General features: G+C 41.7%; 1 protein-coding gene across 4 annotated transcripts in view; it reads right to left on the bottom strand.

The window, feature by feature from the left end:
• The window catches only part of ADD3 (adducin 3), a 167,980-nt gene that overhangs the window by 88,087 nt on the left and 54,952 nt on the right, over positions 1-24,941 (bottom strand). For 3 of the 4 annotated variants that reach the window (XM_054982839.1, XM_054982838.1, XM_054982841.1), the window contains exon 2: positions 23,542-23,588. The exons of the other annotated variant lie outside the window; for it this stretch is intronic. The gene's annotated coding sequence lies outside the window, so the exon portion shown is untranslated. The remainder of the gene's footprint in view (positions 1-23,541; positions 23,589-24,941) is intronic. 4 annotated transcript variants of the gene reach the window in all.

Raw genomic sequence — 24,941 nt, 5'->3', positions numbered from 1 at the left:
ATGTCGCACTGTGATTTTTGGATGCTAGGTCAAGCATGCACATCACACCCATCTTTGCAGTCAGTCCATTGGCTACCAATCAGTTTGAGTTCAATTCAAGGGACTGATTGTTACACATAAAGATCTTAATGGCCTTGGACCCACTTGTAGCCTCCTGCTATGCTCCTCTGTGAAAGCTTTGCTAATCTGAGCACAGAGTTCCGAAGCTGTCACCTTGCAAATGGGTCAGACAGGCGATTGCCCATTCACATATCTCCTCTATGTTGGCCCCCACCTTGTGGAACAGCCTGCCTGTGGAGGCCAGGAAGGTTCCCGTGCTTCTATTGTTCCACATAATATGCCAAACTGAAATGTTCAGGAGGGCATTTTGATATAGGAATTAGAATAGTAGTACAACAGAACATCCTTATAATGGCACAGGATTGTAGTCTACCATAATAATTATTACAAGCATCATCTTCCTATTACTGCATCTTCTGCCTTCATAATTCCACATTCTATGTAGTTTATGGTATACCTTGCCTTATATAGTTTGTTGTTTGCATTGTTTTCCAGTTCTGTGATCCTAGTCTTATTGCATTGTTTATTTAATGTTTTAAGGTGTCTGACTGCATAGTTTTATATTCTGTAATCTGCCTTGGCCCTCACCTGGATAAACCAGGCAAGCCCAATCTCATCAGATCTTGGAAGCTAAGTAGGGACAGCTTTGGTTAGTAATTGGATGGGAGACTTCCAATGAAGGGTTGCAGATGCAGGCAATGGCAAACCACCTCTGTTAGTCCTTTGCTTTGAAAACACCAGCTGGTGTCACCATAAGCCAGCTATGACTTGATGGCACTTTCCACCAACAATCTGCCTTGTGTCTTTGTGAAAAAGGCAAGCTATATATTTATCAATTTGTACATATATATTGATTAATATGTATGGACTAGACGTTTCATATGAACCAAAGACACAAATGATTGTACTCTATTAATTGCCTTAATTTCTTAATAACTTCAACACAATTTAATCTTCAGGAAAATGCATTTAGAACCAACAATGCATGCACTGAAAACAATTTTTTGTTATTAAATAATTTCATCCTGCCTTCCTCCTCCTAAATATGGGCTCAAGGCACCTCTTTCAGAGAAATGAAACTAATGGTCATAAATCTGTAGCCTCCAAGAACAGCCTAATACAAATGACTTCAGGGATTACTTAAGGGGAAAATAAAGACAGACAACACTACAGAAAAGTGATTTAAGTAGAGCTCCTGGAGCTGGCAACTCCCTGCTGATGCCCAGTCAGCAGGAGTACATGTTAAGAAATGAATGGACTAACATTTGCATTTACATCACAGCTTCCTTGAAAGACAGGAAACATTTGCAGCTGTTTCCATTTGCTGAGAAGACAAGAAAATGAAGTTGCACATCGCTTCAGAATCAACTAGAATGATTTTTCATTACTTTTCACAGCATTTATTATTATTTACAAGGACCAGTAGAGGTCTGAAAGGTTCTTCAGCACGACAAGATTACTCTTTAACACTTCAAGTAGGATGACAAACACACCTGCTGCTTCAATATATCCACTGGAAAAGTACTAGAAGCTGTACGGTAAAGGTAAAGGTAGTCCCCTGTGCAAGCACCGAGTCATTACTGACCCATGGGGGAACGTCACATCACGACGTTTTCTTAGCAGACTTTTTACGGGGTGGTTTGCCATTGCCTTCCCCAGTCATCTACACTTTACCCTCAGGAAACTGGGTACTCATTTTACCAACCTCGGAAGGATGGAAGGCTGAGTCAACCTTAAGCCGGCTACCTGAACCTGGCTTCTGCCAGGATTGAACTCAGGTCGCGAGCAGAGCTTGGGCTGCAGTACTGCCACTTACCACTCTGCACCACAGGGCTCTTATAGAAGCTGTAAGAGGAAAAGAAAATATATAACGATGGTTGTCGTGGGTTTTCCGGGCTGTATTGCCGTGGTCTTGGCATTGTAGTTCCTGACGTTTCGCCAGCAGCTGTGGCTGGCATCTTCAGAGGTGTAGCACCAAAAGACAGAGATCTCTCAGTGTCACAGTGTGGAAAAGATGTAGGTCATTTGTATCTACTCAGGAGGGGTGGGGTTGAGCTGAGTCATCCTGTAAGAGTTTCCCAGGGTGTGGAATGCTAATGGCGGGAGGCTTCACTGTATCCTGAGGAGGTTCTTTTGCATATGGATTGGTACTTGATGTGCTAATCTTCTCTGCAGGGCTATTTTCGGGGATAGAATGTTTTGTTAGCCTGGTGTTTTTCAGAACTGGAAACCATGCTCTGTTCATTCTTAAGGTTTCTTCTTTCCTGTTGAAGTTTTGCTTATGCTTGTGAATTTCAATGGCTTCCCTGTGCAGTCTGACAAAGTAGTTGGAAGTGTTGTCCAGTATTTTGGTGTCCTAGAATAAGATACTGTGCCCTGTTTGCATTCAGCTATGTTCAGCCACTGCTGATTTTTCAGGTTGTCCAAGTCTGCAGTGTCTTTCATGTTCTTTTATTCTTGTCTGGATGCTACGCTTTGTGGTCCCGATGTAAACTTGTCCACAGCTGCAGGGTATACGGTATACTCCTGCAGAGGTGAGGGGGTCTCTACTGTCTTTTGCTGATCGTAGCATCTGTTGTATTTTTTGGGTGGGTCTGAACACTGCTTGAAGGTTATGCTTTTTCATAAGCTTTCCCATCTGATGAGTAATTCCTTTGATATATGGCAAAAACACTTTTCCTGTAGGAGACTGTTTTTCCTTGGTTGTTTGATTCATCCTGGGTTTGATTGCTCTTCGGATTTCATTTCTGGAGTAGCCATTTGCCTGAAGTGCGTGGTTTAGATGATTAATTTCCTCATTGAGAAAGTGCGGCTCACATATCCGTCTTGCACGATCCACTAATGTTTTCATTATGCCTCTTTTCTGTCGGGGGTGGTGATTGGAGTTTTTGTGTAAGTACCGATCAGTGTGAGTTGGTTTCCTGTAGACCTTGTGACCTAACTGAAAGTTTGCTTTGCGGATGACCAAGGTATCCAGGAATGGGAGTTTTCCCTCGATTTCTTTCTCCATTGTGAATTGTATGTTCAGGTGGATGTTGTTGAGATGATTCAAAAACCCCATCAATTCTTCCTCCCCATGGCTCCAAATGATAAATGTATCATCCACAAACCGGAACCATACACTAGGTTTGTGGGGTGCTGATTCTAGAGCTGTTTTTTCAAAATGTTCCATGTAGAAGTTTGCTATAACTGGGCTGAGTGGGCTCCCCATGGCCATCCCATCCATCTGTTCATAGAATTCATTGTCCCATTGGAAGTAACTGGTTGTCAGACAATGGTGGAATAAGGCTGTTACATCCTCTGGGAAAATCTGATTAATAATTTGATGTATTGCCTTCGGCAATACATCAAAATATATAACATCTGTTTTTGGGTACAGAGACCATTGCTTTCATGGCCACACAGAGTTATGAGCAATTTGGAGCCAATTGCTATTAGCCTTAACCTATCTTATAGCTTTATTGTAAAGAATAAAGCATGGGCTTGAGGAGAGATTTATGTACACATACAGCTGTAGCTGTGATGTGGCTTATACAGACCAAAGCATATTGTGTGAACTGTATAGCAATCTGAGCTCCCTGGAACGAGGATGGAATAAAAATCCAAACAAACCATACCTTATTTTGAATAGGTGAGAAAAAAATTATTATTGTATATGACTACGGAAGATAATTGTATTGTTATTAAGAGATGTATACCTGTGCCAAACTTAGCAACACAGGCCTCCCCTCCAAATTTTCCTTCGAAAGCCTCCCAGCACAGAGCATTGTGGGCTTTTATTGGGTGTTACTTGTGCCGGTGTACAAGTAAACTGCCAACAAGCCTTCAAATCCTCTCTCAACTCTGGTTCAGGTTGTAAGTCCTTGCAGGCCCTTTTTTGGCCTGTTTTGGGAAAGAATGTGCTGGATTGCTAATTACACTAACCTGCAAGCCTCATGCTGTTCTCAGGATAATTGACCTTGGAACCCTGGAGTTAACAGCTCCTGATCAGTTCTCCCATAATTTCTCATGCTAGCAATGCCAATTAACTAATTGAGCCCTGACTGGCTCCTGATTCATGGGCTGATGGCATCAGGCCTGAAAAGATGGCTGCCTGGTACACTGAACACCTCTCTCTATTCACTACTCTTCACCAGAATGTGAGACTTTGCTTCCATGCCTCCTACTATCACAATGACCAGAGTGGCCTGGCATGGAGTTTGGCCTCTTTCCCTGAGGAAATGACTGAATGATAAGAACTCTGCAAGCCAAGAAGCCATGCCAGAGAAGTAAGAAAACCAGCTTAAAGTATTTTAGATAGATAGTACAAACTAGCAATAGAAATTGTTACTTGTTTTCTGCTTGCCTACTGCCTGATTTAAAGAGTGATTCCTGCACTGCAAACACTCTCTTGTACTTGTACTTAATAAAACTAATTATATTTTACCTGCCTGTGTCAAGAGTTACTGGATGTTCATAGGAATTTTCTCAGAATGGACCTGGAGGCAATCCAGTGATAGTTGTCATTGTCCTATATCTGGGCTGGGCCAGATCCATAACCAGCCCCCAGGCTCTGCCACCACCCAGCAGGAATGATGAAAACAGCAGACTTGTATTGGAAGCAGCCCAGAGGAGATGCAGTGCCAGGCTTGCGGCCCATTCTCCAGCTCTTAAGCAAGGCCATTGCTCCAGGGGACTTAGTCTTGTAAAAACACTCTTACGCTGTTGAATGAAAACTTTAATCAAATGTTTATTTCCAGTTGGAAGACAATGAAAATATAGAACAAGTTTGAGAAAATGAGGGATAAATTATTCTGCCGTCTTACCATTCTCTTTCTTCTTAGATTGCATAATGTTGCAGAGTTCCAAGAACCCCAGCACAAAGAAAACTGGTGGAACAATCAAATGATCAACAATTCTGAAACTATCTTGTATGAGTTTTATTAAAAATTGAATAAACTTGATGACAATGCACATTTACTTAGTCATTAGAGCAGAGAGAGAGATGGGCAAAATGAGATGCTGAACATGAGCCAAGTAATAAGACATGGCAATACAGCTGAGATGTCAAGATCAAAGGTAGAACTGAAGTCATTAGGGGTCACAGCAAAGAGAACGCAAGGAAGAAAAAAGATAAGATGAGGTATGGCTGGTTGTTCAAAAATGCACTGCGGAGAAGTAATTCTCTAATGGTGACCTTTCAGAAAACAAAGGGTTACCAGGTAATATTAATCAAGAACCAACAGGCATGTTTCATTCGTCTACTACAAAGGCCAAGCCTTTCATTTATCTTTTGATCTTTTCTTCACTAAGTATTCAGTGGCATTAGAACACATGGGTATGGAAGATTGAGGCATTTTAAAACAGCTATACAGGTGAGTTACAAGCAAAGACCTGAGATCTTTATAACAAGAAAGGGGGAGGGGGCGAACGGTAAATCAGCGGAGGAATCTTGAACAGCCACTAAAAATGGCTGAAATAGAAACAAATTTATCCTCCACATTGGGATGTAATGCAAATCTGCAATGCAAAAAACACTGGTGATGGGAGGCCCCTCATACAAGTGGTTATATTTATTTGTAATCTGAGATTATAAAAGTTACTTGATTAATATACATTGTAAACACATAGAGCTTGTTTTTATGCCGCTGAATCTGATTTTTATGATTATCCGATGTTACTGTTTTATCAATGCATTTTATCTGTATGTTGTAATCCACCCTGAGCCCATTTGTGGGAAGGGAAGACTATAAATTCAATTAATTAATTAATCAATCAATTAATTAATTAATTAAATAATAATAATAATAGAATCATAGGATTCGAAGGGATCTCCAGGGTCATCTAATCCAACCCCCTGCACAATGCAGGAAATTCACAACTACCCCTTCCCTCCACACTTCCAGTGACTCTTGCTTCATACCCAGAAGATGGCAAAATACCATCAGTATCCCTAGCCAAACTGGCCTGGGTAAAATTGCTTCCTGACCCCAAGGTGGTGATTGGCATTACCCTGGGCATGTAAGAAGGGGCCACAAGAATAAGCACCGATGTAACCCTTCCTGCCCTTCCTCTCATGATCTGCCCAGGTTCACAGAATCAGCATTGCTGTCAGATGGCCATCTAACCTCTGCTTAAAAACCTCCAAAGGAGAGCCCACCACCTCCCGAGGAAGCCTGTTCCACAGAGGGACTGCTCTGTCAGGAAGTTCTTAATGTTTAGGCAAAAACATTTTTTATTTAATTTCAACCCATTGATTCTGAGGCAATAGAAAACAACTCCACGCCATCCTTTATATGACAGCCCTTCAAGTACTTGATGGTTATCATATCACCTCTCAGATGTCTCCAGGCTAATCATACCAAGCTCCTTCAACCTTTCTTCATAGGATTTGGTCTCCAGACCTCTCACCATCTTTGTTGCCCTTCTCTGGACTCACTCCAGCTTGTCTATATCCTTCTTAAGTTGTGGTGCCCAAAACTGAACACAATACTCTAGCTGAGAGCAGAGTAGAGTGATACCATCACTTTGAGTGATCTAGACACTATACTTCTGTTGATACAGCCTAAAATCGCATTTGCCTTTTTAGCTACCACATCACACTGCTGACTCATGTTCAGTATATGGTCTACTAAGACCCCTAGATCCTTTTCGCACATACTACTGCCAAGGCAAGTCTCCCCCATCCTATAATTATGCATTCGATTTTTCCTACCTAAATGCAGAACTTTACATTTATCACTGTTGAAATTCATTTTATTTGTTTTAGCCCAGTTTTCCAGCCTGTCAAGATCATCCTGTATCCTGACTCTGTCTTCTACCGTATTTGCTACCCTTCCCAATTTAGTATCATCTGCAAATTCAATAAGCTCTCCTTCTATTTCTTCATCCAAATCATTCATAAAAATATTGAACAGAAGAGGTCCCAGGACCAATCCCTGAGGCACTCCACTTGTCACTCTTCTCCAAGAGGACGAGAAATCATTAACAAGCACTCTTGGAGTGCGATCTGTCAACCACAGATCCACCTAACAGCAATAGGATCCAATAGGATTTAACAGTTTTGAAAGGCTCTTTCCTAACACATTTTTCCTACTCTTGTGAGGTGTAAACCATCTCTCGATAGAAGAGCTTCATCTCAAAAGCGTATGCCATAATCCAAAAAAACAAACCTTTCCATCTATGTAACCAGTCATTTATTTGCATTATTCTTCTTTCCCTTCCTAAGCCACTACCTTCAACAGGAAGAAATGACGAAAACACAACCTGTGCTCCCAGTTCCGTAACCTTTTCACCCAGAGCAACATAGTCACTTTTAATGCGTTCTGGAATGTGCCAGGCAATATCATTTATTCCCATATGGATCAGCAAGAAGGAATAATAATCTGTAGACTTGATGAGTTTTCCTACCCTTTCTGTCACATCCTGGATGTGTGTACCTGGGTAGACAGCATACCTCGAGACAACTAGTCTGGTCAGCACACTTTACCTTCTGCCCTCTCAGTAGGGAATCCCCAATTACTAGCACAATCCTTTTCCTATATTGGGGAGCGGAAGCTCAAGTTATCTCATCCACATGTGTCTGAGAAATTTCCTTCAAGTTTCGAGGAGGCCGGGGGAGGGGGGTAGCCCTTGATCTAGTGGTCCAGAATCAATATCTATGGGGAGATCCTGGAACCGACTGCTTAGCATCAGAGGCTCAGAAAGTCTCTTGATCTTCCTCCTCCTGTGGGTTACTTTCTTCCATGAGCCCAGCTCCTGTATTGGATGCGCCTCCAAATCCTGAGATCCCTTTCCCTCCTCCTCAAAATCCTGAGATACCTTTCTGTCCTCCTCCTGTTGTCCTCTCAAGAGTGCTTCATGCATTCTGTCCATGAACTCTTCACCTTCCCTTATGAAATTGAGTGTGGATAGGCGTGCCACAAGTCCCTATATCTTCTCCAATAGGGCTACTAACTTGCACTTGCTGCAAGTGTAATTGCTGTTATCCTCAGGCAGGAATATGAACATGCTGCGGATTTTGCATGTTACTGCCTCAGCTCTCTCACCACCCATGCTGCTAAAATCCATTTCAGAAGTAGTTCAGTTTTTTATTGTACTTCCTGCCAAACTGCCTCACAAGATTATTTGTGAAAAGCTTGCAGAAGGGGGGAAAAAACCCTAACACCTATGGGATTTAAGTGATATTCAGCTTCTAACAGAGCCCCCAGGCCAGACCTCCAGGTTAAGAGCCACAGGGCAATAGCCTCTGGTGAGGAGGAGCCTAATTCAATTCAAGGCTCACCCAGCAGAGGGCAGGGCCAGCAGTCAGCCACAGGCAAAACAGACCTTCTTCAATTAGCACGCCTTGTGCAGTGAGCTACAATGCAGGCAAAAGAGGCACACAGAAACAACACTTGCTCCAACAGGCACCACTCTTGAGCGCACTCACCCACCCCCAAACACTGTCCTCCCACACAGTAACCTCAACTAGTTCTCCCCAGCAGTTAAGTAAGGCACCCCTCCAGCAGCTCTCTTTCCTGCTCCTCCCAGGTGACTGAGGTGTGCCTTCATACTTATTAGCAATTAGTCATAATTTGGGATGCTAAAAAGCAGCATATTAAAAGTATAGCGAAAAGGAAAAGTGGAAGAAAAAGGAATCGTATCTTTCTGAACAAAACCACAGCAAATATGAGGAATATCCAGCTGTAAGTGACTTAATCCTCTGAACAATGTTTACAGAAATGGTATGCCAAAAGTTTAACCGAAATATTAAAGTAATGGGCACTTTTAATAAAATTCCGTTGCCACTAAATGAAAGCCAAGTTTTAGTCACAACAAATATACCTAAAAATCCTGACTTTATTAAAAGTGCACAATGGAGTGGATAAAATTGTTTGGCAATATGTTTACAAAGCCTCCTATCTTAAGTTCAGTTTGCTAAGGGTGTTGTCAACAGTTGACACAGTTTAATGTGGCAGAAAGCAAAGGCTTCTGCTGACAACATTTACAAGCTGATTGGTTAAAAATGTTAAAAGTTGCAACAAGCTGGGGGGAAAGCCCTTTGCCCAGCAGTTACTCTTAATTTACAATGATCTATCAAGTTCATATGAAGCTAAGTTAAAAGGTAAAAAAAACTGCATGAAAATCTCCACCCCAATATGAACTGAATTCTTGATTCTTTCCCAGTGAAATATATTGCCTGTTTTCAAGCAACTAAACGTATCAGTCACTTAACCAATAAAACAAGAAAAGTTACTTTTAAAATAAAAAATAAGTTATGATAATAATAGGCTTCTGTCCATTTCAAACCCAATTTGGGAAGTCCTCTTAATGTTAACAAAATATGAGACTTAATTTTTTTCCCTACATCAGTAGCTTATTTGAATAGCTACATGGACTAATGGTGGTCAAGTGTTTGGGCTTGCAGCACAAAGTCAGCATTTGCAATGTAAACACGACTAACCTTTAAAAGTGTTCTGAAAACCCACAACACAGTATGCAAACATACTATTGCATATCAGTTGCTCCTTCCACCCAAAGACACATCTGTATCAGCTTTCCTATTTCTTCTCACAATTATACTATTGAATGTATAAGAGAAATCAAGAACTGTGTTGCTTACTTTGAAGTAGCCCCCAGGAACGCAAGAAACGTTGTCCCCTGTTCTGCTGTTGATAGGGGGGGGGGGATAAACCCAGAACATTTCAGCTCACCCCAAAACCGCTCACTCCTGCATACTTACTTTTCAAAGAAATAGCTGAAGTAACTTCTTGCCCATGAGTGCAATCAGAAACTTTACATTAACCTTAACCTTCTCCATTTTGTGAAGTATTTGACTGCTTTATCTCACGTCCCAGGAATCTGACAGGGAAAGCGATATGGAAATTTATCTGCTGCCAGAAAACTGCTTGCATGCTATCATATGGTACTAGCAAGATGAGGAACAGTTGGTGAGATAGGGAAGAGCATTTTAACACTCTACAGTCACCATACTAATGAGTATCAGCAACTTGATGGCTTTTAAAAGCACAAGATATGTCTTCAAAAGTTTCATTAATTAGTTTAGAAAAAATCTATAGAAAGTTCTCTGTTCAGAAATTTAAAGAATGACAAGATCATATGCACAAGTTTGCTAAAAAAGGGTCGGAAATGATTTCTCTAGTTAGTTTGTTAACCAATATATACAACGAATATTAATAGATCAACATCTGCTTAAACACAGCTCTGAAGAAGCGAGCTGTAGCTCATGAAAGCTCATACCCTACCACAAATTTTGTTAGTCTTATAGGTGCTACTGGGCTCTTGCTCTTTTTTACTGCTACAAATAGACCAACATGGCTACCCATCTTCTTCTTGCTTAAACTTGTTTAGGATTAAAACAATTGTTCTAAAAACAAGAAACACAGATTACTTAGTTTGGATCTTATGAACCATGAACACAACGAGTTCCCAGAACAGATTCACTTCTTCCTTCCCCTGCATTCCCCCCAAATTCCTCTAAAAAACTGGACTTGAGGGCTGGAGGACCTCCAGGAACAGAGTAGGATGCAGCACAAGAGGAAATGAGAAGACGTCAACACACTCTCCTGAATAAAACAAGAGCTCATGCATTTCTGTGATCCCCCTTCCTTTTCTGAAGCCCACATCAAACCCACTGCTGCAGAGGATCCTTTACTTTCAACAGCAGTTTTCAGGGGCACAGGAAGTTGCAGGAAGAAGGTATCTTCTGTAGAGACCTGTTACGTAAACTAACTCACATTTCATTAGATCCAATCCTTTATTTTTAGCTGATTCATGCATACATCAAAGCAGACATTATTACAGAAGCAACATTCCTTGCTGTATGTCAGAAAAGAATGTCTCTTAAGATGGCACCTTCTACTTGCAATAAAACTAATTTACTTTTCCCATCAAAAACCCACGTTATTAAAATCCATATAAAACAGTTAAAATATATAGCAGCTATTAACAACAAACACTTAAGACTGATTTAACTCAAAAGGTGCCTTCTAGGAAAAAAAGCTTACAGCTAACACTGGAAAATCACCAGAGCAGCTGCCAAGAAAGCCCTCAAGTAGGTTCCCCCCAATGCTTGTTGGGAAGGCACAGTGTTAGATGGGGTTAAGCTTTCTTTAGTAGCTAAGAACTAAGTTGGGGGTGCTCTTGGACCCAGCCTTGTCAATGGATTAACAAGTTGGTGCTGTTGTTGGAGAAGCACCACCTTTCCATCACATCTAGTTCACAAGCTGGTCCCTTAGGCTCTGCCAACCTAGCCAGGATGAGCCATGCTATTGTAACAATTGGACTACTGTAACATACCCTCTTTATGGAGCTGCCAGTGAAAATTTCTTAGAAACTTCAAATGTTACAAAATGCAGCAACCAGAACCATTTGGGTTCAGCCGCTTAGAATAATGTACTTCCAATGCTATATCAACTGCACTGGTTACATAGTTGTTTCTGAGAGCGGGACCACAAGTGACGCCTGACACAGGTTGGACACTAGTCAGTTTCCCTCAAGTTTTGATGGGAAATGTAGGCATCCTGGTCTTGCAGCTTGACTCTCTGACTGCTGTCCAATGGACTTTTCAACTGTCACTTGTCCAACATTCCGCCAAGCTGCCTACATTTCCCATCAAAACTTGAGGGAAGCTGGCAAGTGTCCAACCTGTGTCAGGCGTCACTTGTGGTCCCGCTCTGAGTCCAATTTCAAAGCACTGGATATAATGCTTAAACCCCTTTATAGCACAGGGCCCTTCACTTCTCAAACCACATCTCCTGGTATATGTCCACATGACAGCTGTGCTCTTGATATAAGCTTTTACTTGTGATGCTTTGTCACAGGGCTATTCGTTTGGCTTTTTGCTGACAGGACCAGACCTTTGGAGTGGCTTACCAAAGGGGTGTAGAGGCCAGTTACTTTTTGCATCCAGGAAAACATGTAAAACTTTTTATTTCAAAGGACATTTAGTGGAGAGATTAGATTCAGTTCTAATTGGTCTATGACCAGTGGAGAGTAAACTGTTTGGCAGATCTTGCTATGTTGTTTTTATTTTCCTGATGGATTATTTTATTGTATTTTACGCATTTGGAATATTAGCCATTTTCAGTCTAATGAGAGAAGATAGGATATAAATATTTTAAATAAACACATACCAGTACTTTTTATTGGGCCTGGAAGTACACAGGCAGCTAATATGATTAACACATGAAGGGAGCAGAGGACAGTCCCTATAAGCATTCTGGCAAAAGGCACTGTTACAATCCCAAAAGAAACAGTGTCACTCAAAGATGCCAATCAGAACTCAGGGCCAATGCAAGCCCAACAGAACCAGCATCAAACCAGAGAATCCCAGAATCCAACCTAGCAAGCTAGTTATACCAAAGCAGCAACCAGACCTGACAATGGCAAATGGCAAGCAAGCAACACCAACACTGACCCAGACATACACAGAGTAATGCTGCCTGCCTCCTGTTGCCTGGGAAGCTTGCAAAGGGGTGGGGGGAGAGAAGCTGTTACAATCTTTAAAATGAGATTCCTGGATATTCCCAAATATATCCAGACTATTTGGCAATGTTTATTCAAATGTTTATCTAAATATATCTGAATAAGCCGGATACAACCAAATAATACCGAATAGGTATTATTCCAGTATATATTCAGTTCTGGAATACCAAATCACACACCCCTAGTCTGAAACATCTTCAAAAGTTATCCTAATTTTCTAGCTGTTCAAAGTTTACTACTAATTAATCGAACATTGATAGTCCTGCTTTCTAATAAATTTCATTACAAAACCTTTCTAACTGAATCAGTGTCAAAGAAACTAAAGTGAAATGAAACTCTTCCATTGATCAAATGTAATTATTTATTACATTATTTATATCCTGCTTTACCAATTCAGTTCAAAGTAGCAACGTGTTGGTGGCGCAGATATATATCCTTATTATATATGCTTTACATAATGTAATTTTATTACCTTCTTACTACAATAATGATTAAATTATATTGGCCAAACTTTAATACTAAATAATCCCAATACCACATCAGAAAACAAACAAATTGAATCAAAAATGTATCTACTAATTTGGAAAAGCACCAAGCAAGCAGACATTTTGTTTAAAAATGCTTACCTTTATTTTAAAAAAATAGTGAAACAAAAAGCATTCTTCATGCAGCAATTTAAATGTTTCTGGGTAGGAATGCAACCCTCCACTTTGCAGGCCTAGTTTGATAAATGCCTCCCCACCCCCGGCCATAGACAGCTAGTTTTAAAATCAGAGATATCTTTATTTTTATGAGATTCATTTTAGAATTCTAGCTAGTTCATCAATAACTCTCAGATTGGCCGAGAGAGAGAGAGAGAGGCATACTTTCTAGCCAAAAAAAAAAAAAAGCATGTGTGTGGGAAGCTCTGTAACTGTACTATTCTTGCAAAATCTATTGCGATTTTAGAATTGACACTTTAATTTTTAGTCTGTGGTAATTTTGTTCCTTACATTTTCCTCATGACATTACTTGAAATCAATTCCTGCTGTTTGCCTATTAGTTGGAATACCACTTTCAAATCAATTTCAAGACTTTATTCCAAATTTTGAGATTTCAATGAAATTATGCATAAACTAGCCTGTGAGGATGGGAAGAGAACAAAATATATCTCTAAAGGTAAAACATTCACATGATTAACACAAAGCTGCCTTATACTGAATCAGATCTTTGGTCCATTCAGGTCAGTATTGACTACTCAGACTGGCAGAGGCTTTCTAAGGTATCAGACAGAGGCCTCTCACATCGCCTATCACCCACCCCTAAAGATGTACGAAATCTGCATTGCATGAAAAATTGTTGCTTAGTTACTCTGAAGCATATGGGTATCTTTCCGAAAGGAACTGCTGCTGTTGTGGAAAAAATGCATTTTTGCAAAATTAAAATACAGCATGGGAAACTCCTCATCTTGCTACCAACACATCTTCTACTACCTGATGCTTTAAACTGGAGCTGCCAGGGATTGACCCTGGGACCTTCTGTGTGCCACTGAAAATATTCTGTCTGCTGCAACTGTATTGTTAACAGTCAGATCCCTCCCTCATACTGAAAGGACAGTTTATGGATATGGAAATGTCATGTGTGCACACACCCATGCCACTGATGTATTCTCTGATCTGATGTACTGATCTGATCTGTTCACTGTATTGATCTACTGTATGATTTCATACAGTATGATTTCATACAGTAGATCAACACAGTGAACAGATCAGATCAATACATCAGATCAAAGAATACATCAATGGTATGGGTGTGGGCACACATGACATTACTGCCCCCCTAAGAGGCCCCTCCCTCTTTTCCTTTGTATTTTCTCATCAGCAGATATGGATCGGTGAGGAGCCCATTCCTGGCTGGTTGGTTGATTCCAATGGCAATAGACCACCCCAGCCTCAGGGATGGCTCCCATGCCATTGATGTGTTCTGATCTGATGTACTGATCTGATCTGTTCACTGTATTGATCTACTGTATGATTTCATGCCATGCTCACATAGTTGTGCTTTGTAATGTAGCCACATAGTCATGCCATTCTTGACCTGCCTGAAAACGAAAGTGCTAATGCTGATTTCACAGGGAAAGTAACCAGCCTGATATCTCTGAAAATATGCGGCGCTGGCCTTGCAGCTGGAACCAGAAATGTAACTGTTTCCCAGGGAGAGAGAAAGACTTTGATTTCTTTGTAATCTTCTGCTGTTTCTATCCAGACTAAGCTATTGTGTTCTCATGCAACTTCTTAGGTTTTCACGCCTAAATGCAAACTGCTCCAAGGGAGGGGGGAATAGTAGTCCCTATATCAATAGTGCCTTTGCCTGTATAATCATTCCTGCCAACTTTCCCATCTATGGATGTACCCATGAACTTAATGGATCTCTAAATAAAAATCCTTTCAACCAATGCACTGGCTTGCTTGCTGTGAGGGGTTTGGTGGTATATCTGCCACAGACTGCCGTCCCTAGAACTCACAGGAATATCATAAACTCCTTGCCTTAAGTCCCAGACACTGCCTGGCCCCAGGCAGAGTGGATGCCAGCAGGCCTAGAGACTGGAAAGTTATCAAGCTATGAGGCATATGGGAAAGACTGACTGACAGACCACCGCACCCTGGAGAGCAGCAGAGATAGCGTGGCTTCCTGAGGACACTCCCCAGCCTAATCTCATCAGCACCTTCCTCTACCTCTCCCCCTCTAACCTATTCAGGGTGTTCAACACACCAGATAGCCTTCCTGTCTAACACTTACCAGGTCATCAAGCAATATGTTTATCTATAGTCCAGCCCAGATAGTCATGTCACACCTTGTCCAATATATTGTTTCACCTCCAGACAAGCTGTTAAGGTATTTTTTGGGAAGCAAGATATAAGTTTTGCTCCAGGGTATGTTTTGCACTATAACTGGGCTGTGCAGCCATGTGCTCAGTTTGTGTGTGTTCTGGGACCCATCCATGCCCCCCCCCAATTTATTCAGGCTTCCTCTCTTCCTTCTCCATGAAACACTCATCGTTTTGCTGTACCTCTTCCTCAAGACTGGTAAAGATCACCCTTCCTTGGAAGTCCTATTTTCTCACTGTTTTCCTAATTAGCTCTGTGTGTATGCTCTGTGTGATTTTCTGTATGCTTGCCTTTTATTTCTCTGTTAATAAAAAGAAACCTTTCCTATAGAACAGCTGCCTATTTATTTGAGAGTTCTCTAAGAGAACAATCCTGGTATACATAGGTGAAGACTTCGGCTGCATCTTTAATGCTAATTCCCCCAACTCACAAGGAGACTCTCCCATTAGAGTAACAGTATAGATTTCATAATTTATTAAACTGCATAAAAACACTAACAAACGAATAACACAGTCTACAAAATTATGACATGCTACATAAACAGAATTCCATCAATGTTTATAGAGTAAAAAAAATTGGATGGCTTTCTTAAATATACAAGATAGGAAAGAGAAATTCAACTGAAATCAATGCAATTTATTTAGAAGAAGGTGTTCTGGTACACTGTCTGTGACAGCAATACTAAGCAGATCTATTCAGAATCCCACTTAGCTTACACACCAGAAAAAGTTTTTAGGATTGCACTCTATGTCTAGGATGAAATGCATAAAAGCTAGAATTAACCACGGCACAACTGTAAATTCATTCCACTTATTTTTTACTTAAAAACTAAAACCCTAGCTGCAAGGTTTATGTACAGTATGCACTTTTAAAGTTACAACTTTTGTACACCATTCAGTTCCAATACATTAGCACAATTGGCACTGGAACGCGACTAGGAAAGAGAGAGCATTTTCTCTTATATTACAGAGCGTAACTGTGAGCACAATAGCAAAAGATGAGATCTGTTAACCAAAAGTTCCCCAAATGAACAGGAAAAGCAAATCTACAATGAAGATTGTGCTTTTACCCTTTCCAGAGAAGATAGATGCAGTAGCACATCCTGTTTTTACTGTGCTATCAGAACTAAAGTAAATACAAAACTATAGTAAGCATATAGTAGAAAAAAGATAATATGGTAATATGTAAGTAATATGTAAGTAATAGTTCAAGGCTCCGTATGTCCTACAATCCAGGCCAAAACTACATCTTCATTTCTAAAAGTCTTTAACTTATCCCCTTCAGAGCAGACATAAATGTCTCAACTGGTTCTTAATAAAAGATCATGTTTAATGCATAGCACTCAAACACAGAAGCAAGTGTTTGATTAGAGAAGACAAGCAGGACTTGTGGAAGTCATCTCATTTTCATCTGCATCTCTCTCCCCCACTATTTCTTCTTTCCCTTCTCCAGCAGTCCCCATGGCCTTTTCATGTTTCCCACAGACACACATTTCTGTTATACCATGCATACACACTATGAAAGATTGGAGATGTGTTCTTATAGCATTTGTACACACGGAGATGCACATGCCTTGGTAACATGATAGGATAGGATATTCATGCAGTGTGCATGGATTTCACCACACAAAAACACAGAACTGGATCTACTGATTTCTTATGCAAGGAAAGTGTTGCCACTTTCCCCTCCCCCAGAAACTGAGTCCTGATGCTGCAGGGGTAGAGGAGTGCAGTGATGAGTAAGAAGGGCAAAACTACTCATTCCTCCCACTTCTATCAGCAAAGCTTCACTGATTAAAGAGGGAGAAGTGGCAGTTTTGCCTTCCTCCTCCTCCTCCTCACTGCAGCCCCCTCCTCACTGCAGTCCTGGGAAATCACCTTATCTCTGGGAAAGTGGGAAAGATCTGCTGCAACCATTAGTGCTTTATGCTGATTGATCACTGGAGCCAATCTTGCCACCTGCTTATGTTCTTACTGCAACATGCACAACTCAGCAACCAACATATTAACTATATACATCAACACAGAATCCCTAGTGGGTTTTGGACTGACCCACTCCCAGACCACTGAGAAAGGAAGCTTCACAGTAAGTGAATACAAATCTTCCATTCTCCCGTGGTCCTGGAGTGCAGACAGCACTACATTAAGGTTCCATGTTGGAAACCTATGGACTTGTGGTGGATTTACCAGCATGATCCCCCTTATGAAACGTCTAACATGCAGGTGTTTAGTAAGGGACCTCCCCCTTTTTGATCCCCACACTGCTGATATGGCTGCCAGTTGCCTCTTCAAGGTACTAGTACTTAAGCCCTTGTCCAAACCCTCTTGTAGGAAGAGCAAGATCTGTTTGATAGGTGCTCTCAGTGAGTTACCGCCCTTCTCTGCGCACCAAGCCGAGAAAACCTGCCAATTCCTATTATAGCTTCTGTTTGTCGAGTCCTTCCTAGAAGCTAACATGGTCGTTATCACGTTCTCTGTGTATCCACATTTCCTCAACTGGTCTAACTCAACCATCAGGCTGTTAGTCTTAGGGACTTTGGATCTGGGTGTTGTATCTCGCCTTGCATCAGCTGATCTGGCCAATGTGGCAATTCCCATGGTTCCCTCTGTGATAATCTCATAAGATCCTGGAACCATGGTCTCCGTGGCCAAAACGGTGCCACCATGATCACCTCTGCTTGTTCTACTACTTTTTATATCACTCTGCCCAGAATGCTTACTGGAGGGAAGGCATAAAGCAGTGTACAGGGCCAGTCCTCACTTAGGGCATTGGTCCCCATAGCCTCCTTTTCCTTCCATCTGGAGAAGAATTTTGTGACTTGATTGTTTAAGGCTGTTGCAAATAAATCCGCTTCCGGTTTCCCAAACTTCTGACATATTTGTCCGAATACCTGTTCGTTCAGCTTCCATTCTGTGTGGTCCACCGAGTTCCTGCTTAGCCCATCAGCCACTGTGTTTTGTACCCCTGCTACATGTACTGCCTTCACTGAAAGGAGATGTGTCGCTGCCCATCGGAAAATCTCCCCCGCCTCTCTGCTCAGTATTTTGGACCTGGTACCGCCTTGTCTGTTCATGTAGGCTTTCGCCATCATGTTGTCCGTCCTTATTAACACATGTTGATGCTCTAAGGCATCTTGCATTTCCCATAAACTGTACTTGATGGCTCTCAGTTCTAGGAGGTTTATGCTGTTGCCTCTTTCTTACTGTCCAGGTTCCTTGGTTCATTCTGCCCAACATGTGAGCACCCCATCCCGACAAACTCGAGTCCATCATTATGATGGTCCTCCTTGGCTCTCTGAGAGGCATGCCATCTGTGAACCTGATCAGATCCGTCCACCAATCCAACTCTTTGCTCAGCGATTCTGTTATCTTTACCCTCGTCTTACATTTGTGGACTATGGTCTGCTGAAAAGGGCATAGGAAATTTGACAATGGGCAAGTGTGGAATCGTGACCATTGCACAGTGTCCTGGCAGGACACCATCATTCCCAGTAGTTTTGCTAGACACATCACTTCCACTGTTTTCCTGACCTTAATTGATTTTATCATCATGACAACTTTCTGTTGGCTCTCTTCTGATATAAATGCTCTGTCCTTCACCATGTCTATGGTCACTCCCCGGTGAAGGATTCTCTGTGCTGGAACAATACTGCTCTTCTTCCAGTTGATTACAAATCCATGTTCCACCAGGCAGCACGCGGATTCCTGCACTGCTATCATGCCTGCTGCTAGAGATGATGCCTTGATCAGTAAATCATCTAAGTATGGGGACAGGGCTATCCCTTGGACCCTGAGGACTGCTATCGGAGTCACCAGCACTTTGGTGAACACCCTCGGGGATAATTTGAGTCCAAACGGCAATGCCTTGTATTTAGTGTTCTCCATTGTACACGAATTGGAGATACCTTCGGTGGGACTGACAGATGGGTATGTGTAGACAGGCCTCTGACAGATCGATGGAGGCAAGAAAGTCGTCCTTCTGTTTCGCCCCTATGGTTGTCTTCAATGTTTCCATTTTGAACTTGCGGGCTTTTATGGATTGGTTGAGCCATTTCAAATCCAGGATGGCTCTTACATCTCTGTTTTTCTTCGGTACAATGAAGAACACTGAGTAGACTCCCTGGTTCTTGGATGGTATCGGTATTGGTTCTATCGCCCTTATTCTTATCAGGTGATGAATGGCTTCCTGAATCTTGAGGTGTTTTGATTCCAGAGGGTGACTTGGTAACCTGACCAGTCTCTGTGGTGGTTGCTTTTTGAATTCCAAAGAATAGCCCTTGGATACTGTTTCCAGCACCCACTTGTCCGATATGGATCTTTTCCATTGGTTTGCAAACCCTTGCAATCGTCCCCTGATTTGAACGTGCTCCTGACCAGCTCGATAGTCATGCTTGGCTTCCTTTCTTCTGACCTTTTGACTGTTGACTCTGTCTCTGGAAGGTGAAGTGCTTGCTACCACTCCTTGGTCTTGCCTGCCAGCGGTTCTTGTAACCTCTATCAGATCCCTGTTGGAAAGGACGCTTGGAATCTCAAAAGGAATGCTTACTCTTACTCTTCAAGTCTCATTTCTTAGATGGCAGGACCTTTTTCTTTTCAGAATCTTCCATTAGATATTTATCCAGTGCTTCTCCAAACAGTTTGGCCCCTGAAAAGGGTATGGCCGCCACCTTGTTCCGTGCTGGGGGGGGGTCTACATCCCAGTTTCTTAGCCATGTATTATGTCTTGCTGTGACGTTGAAACCTATGGCCCTCGATGACATGTGAAAGGAATCCATTGAAGCATCTGCCATGAAAGTAGTTGCTAGGTCTATCTTCTTGATCACATTCTTAAACTCCTTGGGCATCTCCTTGCCTTCCGCCACGAGGTCCAATGCCCAGGTGAATGCTAGAGAGCTCCTCTCCCCAGTCCTTATCTTTTCTCCTCCTCTTAGTTTTAAGAGGGGGATCAGATTTTGCCAGTTTTTTGCTTTTGCTAGAGGCCAGCTTTTGACTTTCTTTAGTGGATGGAGTCTGCTGTTCTCTGAACTCCTTCACCACTGCTCTCAACTCCCTTCTCATCTCACTCCTCATCCAAGCCAGAATATTCGCTTTTGCATCATGGCCAGAGAGATCTAAGTCGTTATTTTCCTGAATCTCTCCACTGGGGCCTTGCATTGACTGTGGGGAGAGGGGAGAGCTTGGAGGATCCAGGCTGCTTATGGCTTCCTCTGCTGTGCTGGCTTCACATTGACCTGACTTGGAAGCCATTCCCGCCAAAATCTTCCCGCCTAAGGAAGAGAGAGAAAAAGGCACCCATTCAGATAGAGGGAAGGGGGGGTGGCGGTGAGGGGGTAGGCTGAAGAAACGCTGCCAACCCCATAAGGGGCCATTCAGAGCACCAACAGACTCACTCCTTCCAAAGGCTCCAGGGGCCAAATGCCACTCCGCTTTTTCCTTACTCCCCCGTAGACCCCCATCAGGATCGCGTCTCCTTACCTTATGCTGGGGGGCCCTGGTCAACTCTCAGTCAAGGCTGCCGCCATCGCCCGTGCACCTGGAACACCGGAGGTTGCTTTCAGGTGGCTTCTCAGCTGCAAACTGGCATGGTGCTGTCCTGCATGCCTTTGCCGAGAATGCCTTGCTCTCCCTCACTCATGCCACTTTCCGGCCGGCTTAAGAAGCCCCGGCCCTCTCACTTGCTTCCTTGCAGACCTCCAGAGGTGGGAGAGAAGTGCAGGGTAGGAAGGACAAGCCTTTCCTTTTTCCCTTTCCACTCCCGCCACTGCGGCTTTCCTTCTCATCTTCTGTGTTTTTTTGTGGGTTTTTTCGCTGGGATTGTTTTGCTCACAACAGCAGGGCCAGAAAACTGGAGATCCAGAGAAGAGCCCCCTCTACCTGGGATTGTTAAACCAATTGACCCTGCACAAGAGGAGGAGCTACTCCCATGAGTCTTACTGACCTACTCCAGGATCACGGGAGAAAGGCTAATCTCAGTGCAAGGTAGACCACTTGTGCAGACTGAGTTCTGAAAACTATTTCTTGGGTAAGCTGTGGCAAGTAGGCCAAAGTACTGGATATAGAACTGAAGTGCTGAAATCCAAATAAGTCCACAATAATATGATTAATAAAGTTTACTAAAAAAAAGTGCAACAGAATACAGTTATAGAAGTGTGTAAAACAGGAAGAGAAAATAATAAGCTAAATAACTATCCTAACAATACTGTATAGGCTTTCAGTCCCAAACTGGAGGATACCTTTCGGCTAGAGCACAATAGTTCAGGCAAAACGTCAGAGTCCAAAGTCTAGAGAACAAGATGGTATATGGCATTCACCAGCAACTATCCCAAAAAGGAAGATATAATCCTTAGCATAGGAAGGTCATGATCCCTATGAAGAATGTAACTAAAGGGTTCAAGTTTTAAGATCACCTGCGTGCAGTATGGCCTAACCAATCAGTGAGTGGCACATCTTATGATGACATATTCCTGCAGATGGCACGTCTGCACAAGTGGAAGCAAATAACTCCATTCCCACTCCCAGAGTTCTCTGCATTAATGAGATGGAATGTCAAGTGTGGAACTCCCTTCCGTCCTTGAAGCTCTCTAAAGTGAACCAGTGGTGAGTTTCACCTCACCCTTGACTATCTGGGAACTTGCAGCATCATCATGACTGCACTTTCCCAGAGGACAAGGCCTTCTTTGCTTCTAACTAGCTCGAAAGGCCTGAACCAATGTTTGAAAAAGGCCAAAAAACAGTTGACATAGTCAGTTTCTTGATACTTCTCAAGAATTTCAGCTTTAGGGTAAGAACTTGTGTCTGGTTCCCATCTTCTTTGACACTCTCATAGCAGATGAGACATGTCAACAACAACTTTCAGAATGCTACACAAATAGGGTAAGCCAAGGTCAGCAACAGATTCTACCAACTGGATAGTACCTGAGTGACTGTAGCACTCAACCTACTTGCATACAACTTTTCTTTATTTAAATACTTCACCTTAAGATGGATATATGTTCTCTGGTGACACTGAATTTTCCATTTCTAATTATTTGTTTTTTCATAAAATTAATAATAAATGAATGCTATTACAAATACAGTATTAGGCAAGACTGGCAGAGCTGTAACTAATGTTTTGCAGGTGATTGTCCACAGGAATTGTGTGACTGTATATATGTCAATTTTACTCATTTGTAAGTGGAAGGGGGAAAAAGAATTACAAATAAGGTAACCCAAATAAAAATCAATTTATGAATTACCCTGATGAGTTGTGCAGGTCAAATCAAAACCAAAGCTAAAATTCAAATTTAGAAGTTCAACATATCAGAAAGGATATCATGATCATCAATCTGATATGGAACAAACAAGTAAAGCTGTACGTAGTAACAGTGAAACTGAGAGGTTTGAGTTGCCTTCGTAGAAGTGATATAATTCTAGTGACTAGACAATCACATCCACAGGGTATTATGAATAGTTCTTTGGGCATGCTAAGTTTAGCATGGCAACAGTTTTCAGAGCCATTTTTCTTACGTTTAAACAATTTAAAGGAAGAATATGCTATATAGCCTTTGAATTTTTGCAAGCGTAATTCCAACAAAATAATTTCCACATTAAAAAAATTCCATATGATTTCCAGTTGTCCACAATCTTAGTCTTACATGCTGAACCACAATGGAGTACCACCAGTAAAAAACCCAGCATTCTCTCCCCATCATATGTAACAAAAGATCTGCCCATGTCAAATTAAAGAGGCTTTCTACTAATTTCAGGCACACACTCTCTCTCCTCTGCAACTCTATTTTGTTGTTTGTCCCCACACCCCTGGCTTTTCTCAATTTAAGTGTAATATTTTACAGCTACAAAGATTCCAGGATGAGGAGACTGTACCTTCTCCAAAGTCCAATTAGTCCAGGAATTACCTTAGAGATAATGTTATGGTGGGACTGGATTTTACAGCTAGCTAGAAGGTAAAACTTGGCAACCAAAGGCAGCTGCAATTTGTGGACCCTTTACAGTAATGTATGTTAAGTAACCCATAGATTTGGCATTAAAGCCACCAACATTTTCAGAGTACTAGGAATCATGACTGATAAATCCTTATTCTCCATCATCCAGCATGAAAAAAAATCCTTCTACAGCTATTGCATTTCCACCATAAACCCCATAATTACCTGAATATTAATTTCCCAGTCCTCCTTTCTCTATTAACACAGCTGACCTGTAAATAAAACAAAACAAAGCACGTCATTCAAGGAAGACCCTATAAGAAGGAAACCATGCACAAATATTATTTATTATGGGAGCTCAATGTGAATTGCACAAAGTGCACACATAAATAAACTGACATAACATTTTTTCTCCCTAAAATTGGCTGCACTGCACTTGATATCAAGAGAACTCTGGTATGTTTTACATCATCTGACAGTCTGAACTGCTAAACCACCAGCTGTGCTGGTTCTGAAAGATACAGAATTTTTAAAAAGGGTTTGGGCCTGACAAACCTACAATTTGCTAACTGTTGTCCAGTTAAGCTGTATTTTAAGGTCTAACAAACATAAAAACATTTTATAACTTAAATATTTATTGAAATTGACTGCTGTAGACAAACTGATTCTGCACATTTAGTGTTTTGCTCATCAGTATCAATTAAAGACGTCATCCTTCCTCCCTTAGACTAGCCAGCACCACCAAATGTTTTGCAATCGCCCTTCCTTGTGAACCTCAATTAAGTAGACCACAGCACTCTTATGCTCAGACATAAACTTAACGAGCCTAAATTCAGAATGGTAGAAAATGCATATTAGGCTGTCAAGTAGATATTTAATTCTACTCTTCACTATTATGGTGACATAGAGATACATGGATAATGTAAATTTGTCAGATAGACAAGCCACTTCTCTCATTCATTTCGGAAGACACAAGCTAATTGTCTAGGAGTTTTATCCAACCTCCAGAGAAAGTTACTGTGCTGCTAAACAGTCAGTGTATAGCTGCATAAAAGTAACCAAAGCATCTACTATGGAGAAATATCCTCAGTGTAGAAAAAGTATTGTTTTACACCTACTAGTTTATAATGCTTGATCAAATTAAAGGAAGCACTTCCAGTACAATTCTTGACCTTGGGTTATAAAAATAAAGATAAAACCAGCAGATGTCAACAGAAGTTGCAAGGTAATGGATTAGAAAATGAATTTCTCTTTTTTGCTTCATTCCCACCCCCACCCCCAAGGCATCAAAGGATTTGGCAGTAGAAAAAGAATCCTTAGGGAAATAATTGGAAAATTTTATAACATGGTATTTCCTTATACCACAAACCACAGGAATGCAAACAGCCTTACCAAGCAGAGTTTTCTTCACTGGAAACAACTGACAATAACTCAACAATTATTCCATCCCTAAATACTGCCAAAGCCTTAAAGCACATAAGCCTGGTGCACATGACATCCCATGCACTTATTGAATGCACAGGGAGGGAGAGTGGGAGAGAATGAACTGGCCCCGTCCCCTGCTCCCATGAGATTGCTTGGTTGTCTGCAAGGCAGCCATACGGAGGAAGTGACCTCTCCAACCT

The sequence above is a fragment of the Eublepharis macularius genome, chromosome 6 (genome assembly GCF_028583425.1).
Source record: "Eublepharis macularius isolate TG4126 chromosome 6, MPM_Emac_v1.0, whole genome shotgun sequence".
NCBI lineage: Eukaryota > Metazoa > Chordata > Lepidosauria > Squamata > Eublepharidae > Eublepharis > Eublepharis macularius.
The sequence above is the reverse complement of the archived record's forward strand: the minus strand, read 5'-3'. Positions and strand labels throughout refer to the sequence as shown.